At 41.9% G+C, this 12,888-nt stretch overlaps 1 protein-coding gene across 1 annotated transcript in view; it reads right to left on the reverse strand.

Moving 5' to 3' along the window:
• Positions 1-11,761, reverse strand: part of FAM222B (family with sequence similarity 222 member B) — a 57,319-nt gene extending 45,558 nt beyond the window's left edge. Inside the window, exon 1 of the mRNA XM_052657240.1 lies at positions 11,658-11,761. The gene's annotated coding sequence lies outside the window, so the exon portion shown is untranslated. The remainder of the gene's footprint in view (positions 1-11,657) is intronic.
• Positions 11,762-12,888: the final 1,127 nt, after the last annotated feature.

The raw sequence follows: 12,888 nt of genomic DNA on the forward strand, positions 1-12,888 counted from the left end.
GCAGATGACATCACCCTTATGGCAGAAAGCAAAGAATTAAAGAGCCTCTTGAGGAAAGTGAAAGAGGAGAGTGAAAAAGTTGGCTTAAAACTCAACATTCAGAAAACTAAGATCATGGCATCTGGTCCCATCACTTCATGGCAAATAGATGGGGAAACAATGGAAACATTGACAGAATTTATTTTGGGGGGCTCCCAAATCACTCCAGATGGTGATTGCAGCCATGAAATTAAAAGACACGTACTCCTTGGAAGAAAAGTTATTATCAACCTAGACAGCATATTAAAAAGCAGAGACATTACTTTGCCAACAAAGGTCCGTCTAATCAAGGCTATGGTTTTTCCAGTAGTCATGTACAGATGTGAGAGTTGGACCATAAAGAAAGCTGAACACAGAAGAATTGATGCTTCTGAACTGTGGTGTTGGAGAAGACTCTTGAGAGTCCCCTGGACTGCAAGGAGATCCAACCAGTCCATCCTAAAGAAATCAGTCCTGAATATTCATTGGAAGGACTAATGCTGAAGCTGAAACTCCAATACTCTGGCCACCTGATGCGAAGAACTGACTCATTTGAAAAGACCCTGGAAAAAAATAATAATAAAATAAAATTTTAGAAAAGACCCTGAGGCTGGGAAGATTGAAAGCGGGAGAAGGGGATGACAGAGGATGAGACGGCTGGATGGCATCACCAACTCAATGGACATGAGTTTGAGTAAACTCTGGGAGATGGTGATGGACAGGGAGGCCTGGCGTGCTGCAGTCCATGGGGTCGAAGAGTCAGAAATGACTGAGCGACTGAACTGAACTGCATATATAGAATTAATTCCTCCTTAGCTTTGCACTGGAATGTTTGATCTGCTAATCTTGGTATCCTCCTGGATTTTAAATGCCATACCTTCAGAGAGGCATTCCATATTCCCTATTCTCCCAATCTTAAGTAGCTATCCATTCATCCTCTACTATATCACTCTATTTTAATGCTCTGCAACTGATTTTTTTTTAAGTTGTTGGTTGTCTGTTTGCCCTCCTAGAATATCAGCTCCATAAGAGCAGTGTATGCCTTTCTTCACCAGTGTATGGTTAGTGCCCAACACATTCTATCAACTCAATAAATTTGGCACGCTTACTTGTTAGGAGAGGGTAAAAAAGACATAACCTGGGACCTTCCCTGGACCTAACCTGGGTCCAGTAGCTTAACACTTGTGCTCCTAATAGAGGGGGCCTGGGTTCAATCTCTGGTTAGGGACCTAGACCCCACGTGCTGCAACTAAAGATTTTGCATGCCACAATGAAGAGCAAAGATCCTGCGTGCCATAACCCAAGACCAGGAGCAGCCAAATACATTAAATAAATATTTTTTTAAAGACGACATAACCTGTATCCGCGAAGAGCTCACAATCCAACTGAGGAAACAAAACATTTAAATAATAAGTGTAATGATAACAGGATACTAAAATATCACAGCAGCCCAGAAGCAGGAATGATTAATTCTGCTCTGGAAACTAGGAAGACTTCACAGAAGAAATGAACTATGAGCTAAACCCTGAAGATTAATTAGGAGATTCACTAGATTATTGGTTATGTCTGTCCGCTTGTTTTAGAAGTGTCCTTGGAGCAAAAATAGGATGAAGAAAGGAGGAAGGAAAATGAAATCAAGCATCTGCTATGTATTAGGCATTGTGGGTAATGAAGGGTCTTAAAGGGAAAGGGAATAAGCAGTCTCAGAATTTAGGAAGATCACTCTTGTGACCCGGTGGTGGACTGACAGAAGGGTGATAAGACCTGAGACATACAGACCAGTCAGGAGGTTACTGCAACTGCCCAAGTGAAAAATGAAAATGGTCTAATCCATTTGGCAACAGGTGAGGAAACAAAAAGGTAGATTTAGGAGACCTCAGAGGTTAAAATCAGACTCATATCAACCAGATACGAGTGATGAAGGAAAAGAACTAAGGTCAAGTCCAGAGTTTTTTATTTAGGCAACTGTGTGGCTATTCAAGTTCAGTTCAGTCGCTCAGTCATGTCTGACTCTTTGCGACCCCATGAATCACAGCACGCCAGGCCTCCCTGTCCATCACCAATTCCCGAAGTTCACCCAAACTCATGTTCCATCGAGTCAGTGATGCCAGCCAGCCATCTCATCCTCTGTCGTCCCCTTCTCTTCCTGCCCCCAATCCCTCCCAGCATCAGGGTCTTTTCCAATGAGTCAACTCTTTGCACGAGGTGGCCAAAGTATTGGAGTTTCAGCTTCAGCATCAGTTCTTCCAATGAACACCCAGGACTGATCTCCTTTAGGATGGACTGGCTGGATCTCCTTGCAGTCCAAGAGACTCTCAAGAGTCTTCTCCAACACCACAGTTCAGAAGCATCAATTCTTTGGCGCTCAGCTTTCTTCACAGTCCAACTCTCACATCCATACATGACCATTGGAAAAACCATAGCCTTGACTAGATGGACCTTTGTTGGCAAAGTAATGTCTCTGCTTTTTATATGTTATCTAGGTTGGTCATAACTTTCCTTCCAAGGAGTAAGCGTCTTTTAATTTCATGGCTGCAATCACCATCTGCAGTGATTTTGGAGCCCCCAAAAATAAAGTCTGACACTGTTTCCACTGTTTCCCTATCTATTTCCCATGAAGTGATGGGACCAGATGCCATGATCTTAGTTTTCTGAATATTGAGTTTTAAGCCAACTTTTTCACTCTCCTCTTTCACTTTTATCAAGAGGCTTTTAATATCATTCAACTAGGCAGGAAATCTAGAATGTTTCATGGAGAAGATACTTAATTCTGTGGTGCCTATGGGATGTCTAGGTGGGTTTTGGAAATATAGGCCTCGATTCTAGGAGGGAAGGAGGGAAGGGACAAGGGAGAGGGAAAGACAGAGAAAGAGATCTGAGTTAAATCTAGAGATTTAGATGATTTACCTGTGTGTGTAGTGAATTACATTACCTATGAAAAGAAAAAATAAAGACAGAAAGACTAAAGATTAGTTGAAAGAGAAACAGTGATGCAACAAGGTCACAGAGAATTAACAGTATAGTGAAGAAAGGAAAGGCCAACATGAATATAGTAAACTCTGTAGGTGTGAAAGAAAGAAAGATAATTTCCACTTGGTAGCCTTTGAAAGGTAGGGGAAAGAATAACATTACAGGACTAGAGATAACTGGATTAATGACTTACCAAGAACAGGCAATTATTTAGGTGAGATAGAGAAGACTAATCAGACACCCAACAATACCCTACTAAGAGGAATGACCTTATTTTATCTAAATAGAAGTCCTACTTAGAAATTTGAGAGCTGGTAGAAAACCAGACTAGTTGTGGGGGGGAAAAAAGGTTAGAGTAGAGACATGATCCAGACACACTAGCAAATATTTTCCAAACCATCTCTCACCAAAAAAGCAGCAGCAAAGGGAACAGGATGGATGCCCAGCAGAGGGGTGCAATACTGTTAATCAATACTGGACCTGGTCCAGCTGCCTAAAAATCACAGCCAATTTCCTCAATGTCTTCCCAAATCGGAAAATCCACTCTCACCTGGAAGCTATAATACACAACTTCCAAGAATATCATGGATGTCTCCTGCCACAATATTCTAAGTATCCAAGCTTCCTAAGCTTGGATACTTAAGTCATCCCTAGTAAAACAGACAGCTTGACCAGACTTTGGATGAGATTCACATATCCCTCAGTTAATGTGAGATATCTCACTGGTGAATATTTTTTCATGCACCAAGTACAGAAAATATCTTTAGGTGACACAGCAGTGTCCTAGGAGAGGAAGAATACAGTGGAGAAGGTAATCTAATAGCATCGTGCTTGCCAATAAGCAAACTTACATAACATAGAAAATAACTGGTAATGTATTCCTGACGTGTTAAAATCAGAGTACACGATTTCATTTTAAAGTAAAATAAACTAAAAGGATCTAAAATTTCCACTATGTATCTTTTATTTTAAATATATTCAAAAAAGAAATAAAATTAAGTAAAAAATTCCGATACACTTAAGAAGTCATATTTATGGAATTCTTGAATGTCTTTAAAGGTTTCTTTAAAGTCTTCTACCCTCAGATTTCCTTTTTAAAAAAATTTTACACAGTAAAATTCGTGTTACAGTGTTCAGTTCTAAGAGTTGTCACAAATGCACAGTCATATAACTATAACCATAATCAAGATACAGAGCAGTTTCATCACCTGCCAAAGACTCTCATGCTACCCTTTTGTAGTCAAACACTTCACCTACCTTTAACCCAATCTGATCTGTTTTCCACTGTCCCTACAATTTTGAGTTTTCCAGAATGTCATATAAATCCAATCATGTGGTGGATAGTCTTTTTTTTTTAAACTGATGTATATCTGATTTACAAAGTTGTGTGAGTTTCAGGGGTACAACAAAGTGATTCAATTACACACACACACACACACACACACACACACACACACACACCTCTCTCTCCAAAAGATTAGAAGGTGATAGCAGCTTTTAAATAGGATAGATCTCAATGAATACATGAAGAGATAGAGAGCAAAGCTATAAATTAAACAATAAGTAGTAGATATATGAAAATCATTCTGTACGAACCTATTTGGATACTGTTCCAAACGGTTGAAAAATACTGAGGTAACTGGGGAAATGTGAAAACTGACTGGATAACTGATGCTATTAAGAAATGCTTGCTAATTTTTGGTGGAATTTCTTTTTAATCCCTATCTTTTAGAGCTACATACTGAAATATTTATTCATGAGATTATGATATTCTGGATTTAAAAAAATAATGTAGGTGTGTTAGTGGGTACAGGCTACACAGATGGAACCAGATGGGCGTGAACTGACACCTACTGTAGCTATAGCAGGGTGATGGGGTTCCTATGCTGTTCTGTCTACTCTTACACTTATTTAAATTTTTCCATAATAAAGAGGTAAAAAAGAAAAAACGCTACCATTTTTTTCCACTAAGATGAGAGGTTCTGTGCTTTATTCTTTGCAACCTAAAAGCTGATAATTTAAGCCAAGTGTATAACGCATTAAAAAACGTAAAGTGTATAGAACAGTCTTTTGGACTCTGTGGGAGAGGGAGAGGGTGGGATGATTTGGGAGAATGACATTGAAACATGTCTAATATCATGTAAGAAACGAATCGCCAGTCTAGGTTCAATGCAGGGTGCAGGATGCTTGGAGCTGGTGCACTGGAATGACTCAGAAGGATGGTGTGTGGGGGGCGGGGGGGAGGTGGGAGGGGGTTCGGGATTGGGAACATGTGTACACCGGTGGCGAATTCATTTTGATGTGTGGCAAAACCAATACAATATTGTAAAGTAAAAAAAAATAATAATAATAAATTAAAGATAAGTATGAACTACTATACTATTGAGAAAGTACCGAGAGCCACATTCTCATTTAGCCAATCTCTCCAGACAATGTGAATGATCAACACATTAAGCAACCGGACCTTAGACTCACAGGGTCATTACACTGGCTTTAACTGTTACTTACACCCTAATGATTTCTAGGTCTGCATCTCCATTCTACGGAGATTCTAACGGTTTCTACTGAACTCGAGATCCAAACATCCAAAAGCCTGTTAGACATTTGCTCCTGGATTTCCCAGACACCTCAAATCTGACATACCAAAATCGAACTCATTTTCCCTCAAATGGAACACCGTCTTACTCCTCTGTTCCCTACCTCAGTTAATGACATCACCATCCACTTAGTTGCCCAAGCAAGTAATTTTAAAGCCATCTTGGACAACTTCTCCCTGACACCTTCCTCAACATAAAGTCAGTAAGATCCTTCTAGTCAGTCTCGTAAAAAGCTGTTTAATCTGTCGACAATCCTACTACCTGAGGTCTTCAATATCTCTCAAATGACCATCATACCAGTCTCATGACCGTCTCCCTGCAGTCAATTTCTCCTTTTAAAAATGTAACTTCCATACCTTTCTTTTTATTTTACTGAAGTATAGTTAATTTACAATGTTGTGTTAATTTCTGCTATACACCAAAGTGATTCAGTTACCTATATAGAGAGAGGTATAGAGATATCCTTTTTCATATTCTTTACCATTCTGGTTTGTCACAGGATATTGAATATAGTTTCCTGTGCCATACAGTAGGAACTGGTTGTTTATCCATCAGTGTTACTTTTCCTAAATAGTGATTTAAACTCTCCCATGACTGCCTAGCACCTACAAAATAAAATTCAGACCCCTCAATAAGACCATCCATAATCAGGCTCCAACCCGTCTCTCACCTCACTTCCTTCCACTCCTACCTCGTACCCCTTGACCTACGCACGTTAAACCACTGGCCTTCCCAGTATAGACTCATGGCTTTGTGCAAGTTGCTCTCTGCGCTTGAAATACTATCTTCTCCAATCCTTTTCTGTTGAAGCAGCCAAACAGTATTCATTCCTCAAGACCCGATTGATTCTTCCTCCAGGAAGCCTTCTCCAACCTTCCTTTCCTACCACCAGGCAGAACCAGGGCTCCTATAACTCTTAGTAAAGATCTCTATGACAGCACTTACTATACTGGTACAATTCATAACTATTTGTCAGTCTCCAATTAAAATGTGAGCACCTTAAAAACACAGATCATGTCATTCACATTTTAATTTCCAATGTCTACCACAATGCCTAACACAAAGTAGGCACTTCAATGGTTGTTGAATTTGATTGCTGAGGATTATCACCAACATTTTTCAGTGAGACTAGAGTTCAAAAACTTAAAAGAGTTATTTTGGCTTACTGGTGAAAAAAAAAAAAAAAGACACTACAGAAATACATAGTTTATGATATTTTTGGTTTTATATATTTTTCCCAAATTGCTTCAGGGTTAGTCACTAGAAAATTAGTACCAAAGTCTTTTCTTCTGGGTGAGTCTTTTACTATTATTATTTTGGCTATGCTGCACGGCATGTGGGATTTTAGTTCCCTGACCAGGGATCAAACCTGTGTCCCCTGCAATCCTGCAGTGGACATGCAGAGTCTTAACCACTGGACCACCTGGGAATTCCCTTAAGTCTTTTTTTTTTTTTTCAAATCACCAACCCTTGAGTAAATATTACATCACTCCTTAAATGACCTATATTTCCCCATGAAACAGTCACTCCAGTGCTGAATCAAATCATCATTTTGTAACTCAGCTATCAAATCTAGTAATTAATTATTCTCCTTGTATTAAATCTATCTTTAATAAAATTTAGCATTTCTCAAGTTATATTCACTCTTTTCACTCTTGAGTTGTAAAGCTCTAAAAGGGACACAATCAAGACCTTGACAGGCAGTGAAAAGACAGAAATAGATATTAAAAACACTTCTCTGCCGAGAAAGCATTCACCTCGCACCAAGAGTACAGCGACTTCACACTTATCCCCTTTCTGGTCAGCTGTAAAGCTTCAGCCCTTCCCCTGGCCATTTCACTTCTCACACATACTCTCACTTCTCAGTTTATTGTATCAAAACCATCTATTTAGAGTTGTGATAATATTTTAGGAGTTTAAATCCAAGAATTAGGCTCATGACGCTTCTGAAAATGTTCCAAGCTTCCTGTCCTTCTCTGCTGCATTAGACAATGTTGCTCTGCCAAAGTCTTAGCTCATTTCCTCCTGCTGCTTGCCCTGATATGGTGGTACACATCAATAATGCCCTCCCCTTTCCCATTTTCAGACCTCACTGTCTGCTTGGAATGTCCTGTCTTCCACATCCATCTGTGAGGACCTATCAAACAGGTTCGATGCAGTAGAGGCCTTTACTGACAACACCTGAATCCAGCCTTTCCATCAGCTCTTACTCCATCATTTTTTGGGGGGTGCAGGGGGGGGCCATGCAGCATGTGAGATCTTAGTTCCCTGATCAGGAATCATACCAGCAGTCCCTGCAGTGGAAGTTCACAGTCTTAACTACTGGACCACCAGAGAAGTCCTTCCATCAATTCTAAGACAGGCTTTTTTCCACCACATTTCTCCGAATAACAGGATGCAACTGACGGCATGCCAGTCTCATTAGTAGCATTTCTTCTTCCTTAGTGGTATGCAAAATAACTGTGAGACTTACAATCACTGGCACCACAGATTTCATGAAATAAGGTATTGAATTCCATTATAATTACTTTGTATAGTTCTGTTTGCTTCACTAGACTGTGAACTAGCAGAGGGCAGGGGCTAATCATCATCAACTCTGACCTGTGATTTGGGCACAAAGAGAATGAGTATATCCAACGAACACTAGTAATAATTAACATTCATTTAGCATTTACTAAGTGTCAGGTACCATTCTAAACACTTTATATATATTAACACATTTAACCTTCACAACAACCTCATGAAGTAAGTACAATTATATTTGGTTTATAGATGAGGAACAGAGAAGGCAATGGCACCCCACTCCAGTACTCTTGCCTGGAAAAACCCATGGACGAAGGAGCCTGGTAGGCTGCAGTCCATGGGGTCGCTAAGAGTCGTGCGTGACTGAGCGACTTCACTTTCACTTTTCACTTTCATGCACTGGAGCAGGCAATGGCAACCCACTCCAGTGTTCTTGCCTGGAGAATCCCAGGGACGGGGGAGCCTGGTGGGCTGCCGTCTATGGGGTCGAATAGAGTCGGACACGACTGAAGTGACTTAGCATTAGCATAGATGAGGAAACAGGCAAAGATACATGAGTAAGCTTATTCAAAGATACACAAAGTTGCACAAGATTTGAACCCAAGTTTGCTGATTACATACTGTTATTATTTTCCCTTTGGCAATTATTAACAAGCAGGTACTCTAAGCCAACAGCTGTGCTAAATAAATAAATACTGGTAAGCAAACCCTCCTCTTCAAAGGGTCCTCTGAACCACAGGTCCATTCTTGAATTCTTTACCCTCCAAACATCACAATCAACTTACAGATTCACTAAGTTAAACCCACTTTTCTCACAACATTGTAAATCAACTCTACTTCAATTTAAAAACTGAGTAAATAAAAAATAAACAAATCTACTATCCTCTTTACTTTCCCTTTTAAACATTTTCTCATACATTATTCCTTTAAAGTTGTTAGCACTCTACCAAGAACCAAAACAAATGACAAAAAAAAAATCTTTCTGCTCCTATTATTAATTAGTGGTTATAAAAATATCACAAAAGAGACTTCAGCTAAGGAATGGGCGGCAAGATCAGAAAGGATCTGAAGAAACAAAGGTTCTGTTTACAAGCAAATATTCTCAGTAAAAGAAAAAGAGAGGGAGGTAAAAACACTATAATTTTGCTTTTAAATAGACTGCTTTAAAAAGGGTTCCCCCGAGGCATGAAATGCTTGCTTTTTTTAAGAAAAATGATTCATTTTATCAGAATGAACACGAGCTGGTAAACCTTATTCCTTTTATTTTAGCTCTTGTAACAAGCAATCAAGGCACTGACCATCCCCTTTCTCTCCCTCAGGGGAAGACTCCCTGTTCTGTAACAGTAATCTACTACATAAAAGGAACCACAAACAGGAAAGAGAATAGAAGGAGAGGACAGGAAATTCTCCTCACAGCTGAACAAACCTCTATCATTTTAACGTAATAGGGATGGCATTTATGGACTTGTCTGAACTGATGGAAATTTCCAATAGAGGGGGAAATGCATCATCAAAATTAAAAACAAACATCCAACTATTAGAAATAAGATGGTTAGGTTAGTTCTAACATTTTTACACCCCTACTTCATCTTCCATGTGGTAGACAAAGACAGATTGAATTTGAATCCTGTAAATGACCTATGACAACAGTAACAAACACTTTCTTTTTTAAACTATCCTCTAAATAAGAAAAAGAAACTATCCTCTGTTATGGACAGAGAATTTATTGGAAAAGCCAAGCAACTAGAGCAAAAAGTTTAAAATGATCTATTACCGTGTATTTCCAAGAAAGAGTAGTAAAACACATTTGCCCAGACAGAGAAGTTAAAGGCAATGAGGGTTCATGTCCCCATTCCTATAAAATAATTCATTCTCCTTATCTGTGAACCTTCAAGGATCTAATACAGCTACTCCCTACCTTTGGTCAGATGAAAGATAAATCACTAATTTCCAAAAGACCTCACCATTTCAAGCTCTCCATCCTCAGAGCTGGCAGAGCTGAAGCATCATCTCTTTCCATCCTTTTGAAAGGAGTTTCACCTCTTTTTTAAAAGCTGTGACTAGAAAGCCATTTTCTCTCTCTCTCCAAGTATACAGTTTAACTCTGTCCTCTGCTTTGTCTACCCTAAACAACGAGAACAACGACAAAGCCTCAGGAGTGCTCCTTCAGCCCCTTAGAAACAAACCAGCCACCTCTCAGGCTTTCGCACAGCTGCTTCTGTCTTTCTCTGAGACACTCCACCCTGGAGGTTTCCACAAGCAGGGTAAGAAAAAGTGGAGCCTAAAAGCGGCTATATGCTATCTGACCTGCAAAATAGACACAGCGCCTCGGGGAAACCAGAGACTCTTGCAAAGAAAAACTTTTTTACAATTAAAAAAAAATAACAAACTGGGAAAACGAAACAAAACGTATTTGCACATCCCTCACTGTGCACCCCTCCCAGTTTGTCTCAAACTAGTTTTTTTTTTTTTTTTTCCAACTCATAATAAAGCAGGTTAGTACCAACTATGCTACAAGGGAACCGAACAGGCTGTGTTCATAAAGCATTTAACAGATTGGCCTTCCATTCTCTACTGCCTCCCTCTTGGGTGAGGAGCTACATACCATTTGTAAAAAAAAAAAAAAAAAAAAATGCCTGAAAGTACGGCATTTTTCCTACACAAGTGTGTCTGATGGCTAACGTGTCACATCACAGAACAAACTGGTATTTCTGCACAGGATCTGCTGAGCCGGTAAAGAAAACACGTCGGTGCCGATCGCTTTTACAAACATGCTTCGCCTTGACAAAGAAATCAGTCATTCCATTAATAACGGTAAAATCTAAAATCCAGTGATACTGCTGGTGATACAGCAACCTGGACACAGTACTCACAATTTACAGTTTTTATAAACGAACTCAATCACATACGTGATGCTTGCAAGAGCCCGTTAAAACACATTACATCTTCCGAAGGTTCAGAAAGGTTAAGTGGGACCTGCCCAAGGTTATCTATCAGCTTTAACCAGCGATGGACGTGGATTCGAACCAGTCGGACGCTAAGCTCCTAGCTCTTTTCCCTAGACCCCTCCCAGCTTTAAACGACCCCCATCCTCTACCCAGAGTAGCCTATTACTCCGGGCGAGCGGCTCTTCCCCGCTTGGACCAGAGTTGCCTTCTTCATCTCCAGCAGGGCTTTCATCCTCCACTACCCTCCCCCTCCCCCCTCCTCTCCCCGGAGATCATTCTCTGAAAGAAGCGGAAAGGGAGAGGCGACCGAAAGCTCCTGGGGGAAGGGACGATGACACACGGGGGAGCGCGGGACACTGCCCCTGCGGTGGGCTCCTTCACTCTGCAGCGCGCACCCCCTGACCTCCCCGAAGCCGTCCAGCCCTGGCGCTGGCGAGCTGACCACAGTGCCCCGAATCTTCCCATCATCACCTCAAACTGTCCCTCCCCCATGCCCCTTCGCCTCCGACAGGCAGAGCCGACCCCAACCCCCAAGTCGGAGTATCCCTCCACCAGGTTATGCTTTCTTCCTGTCTCCCACCCTGCTCCCACCACCACTCACTGTCGGTGACTGGGCCCGGCCCTCATGGCTGCTCCGTTGCCGCCCGCCGCCGCCACCGCTGCTACACGCCCCGGCCCCTCAGTCACCGCCGCCGCCGTCGGGACTCGCCGGGAGCCGCTCCTGCGCCTGCGCAGCCTGGAGCGCCGGGGCCCTCTTGAGCCGTCCGCGCCTGCGCAAGCCGCACCGAGGGCGTCTGCCTCAGTGCCTGATGCCCTGGACCCCTGGGTCTCAGGTGAACATGGCCGCTGGCTTCGAGGACTTAGTAAGCTTAGAGGCTCTGGTGGCTGCCCCAGGGTCTCAGGCTTCTGGAAGTTAGCGTGGGTTACTAAACGCGGTGCCCATAGGGGCCGTAGACTTAATCGTACTTCCAGGATTCTGGATCCCGCTTGCACTTAAAGGATTGAATGCTCTGAGATGACCGCTGATAATAAGTTTAGGTTTCTTTCAAGAATACGATCACATCTAAAATGCATTGAGGGGTAACTGTGTAAGAGGTAACTTTGACATCCCTGAATACTCAAGTGCTCAGAAGCCCTGGGGACTTTGTCAGGGACCTGACTACACCTCGAATGCACAGGGACACGGCTAAGTTCAGTCTGTTTATTAAGCACATAGAGTTTATGGGATGAAAACGCTCCGGGCATCTCATATGTGCCATCAAGGGGCTTATCAGGTTAATAGTTCCCTACTTTCCAACTCTTATTGTGGAACCTGACTTGCAAATTGGTAAAAACTAGGCCTTTAGCCCAAGGAAAACCAGCTATCAGCCCCTAGACCACCACCTAGACCCGTGCCTTAGCATAACCCAACAAGAGACTAGGCTCAATTCAGTCCCAGGAATTCAACAATGCAAACTTTTTTTTTTTGGCCATATCTCATGGCTTGTGGGATCTTACTTCCCCAACCAGGGATGGCACCTGGATCCTGGGCAGTGAAAGTGGGGAGTCCTAACCCCTGGGCATCCAGGGAGTTCCCCTCAACAGTACAAACTTGAAAGCTGCAGCCAATGCACTGCAGGCAGAGGGAAGAGGAGACACAGGACTAAACTCTCCTCATCACCATGACTCTTCCTTCCTCCTCTAGCCCGGTCTCCTCTCTGCAGTTCAGAGTCTGGAGGGATAGAGACCAAGAGTTATTACTGGCAAAAGTATTAGCCTTTGGAATGAGAGCACATTTGGCACCAGAGGGGAATTGCAGAGCCAGAAAGGAAGAAGAATTAATATCGACACTA

The sequence above is a fragment of the Budorcas taxicolor genome, chromosome 19, assembly GCF_023091745.1.
Source record: "Budorcas taxicolor isolate Tak-1 chromosome 19, Takin1.1, whole genome shotgun sequence".
Lineage (NCBI taxonomy): Eukaryota > Metazoa > Chordata > Mammalia > Artiodactyla > Bovidae > Budorcas > Budorcas taxicolor.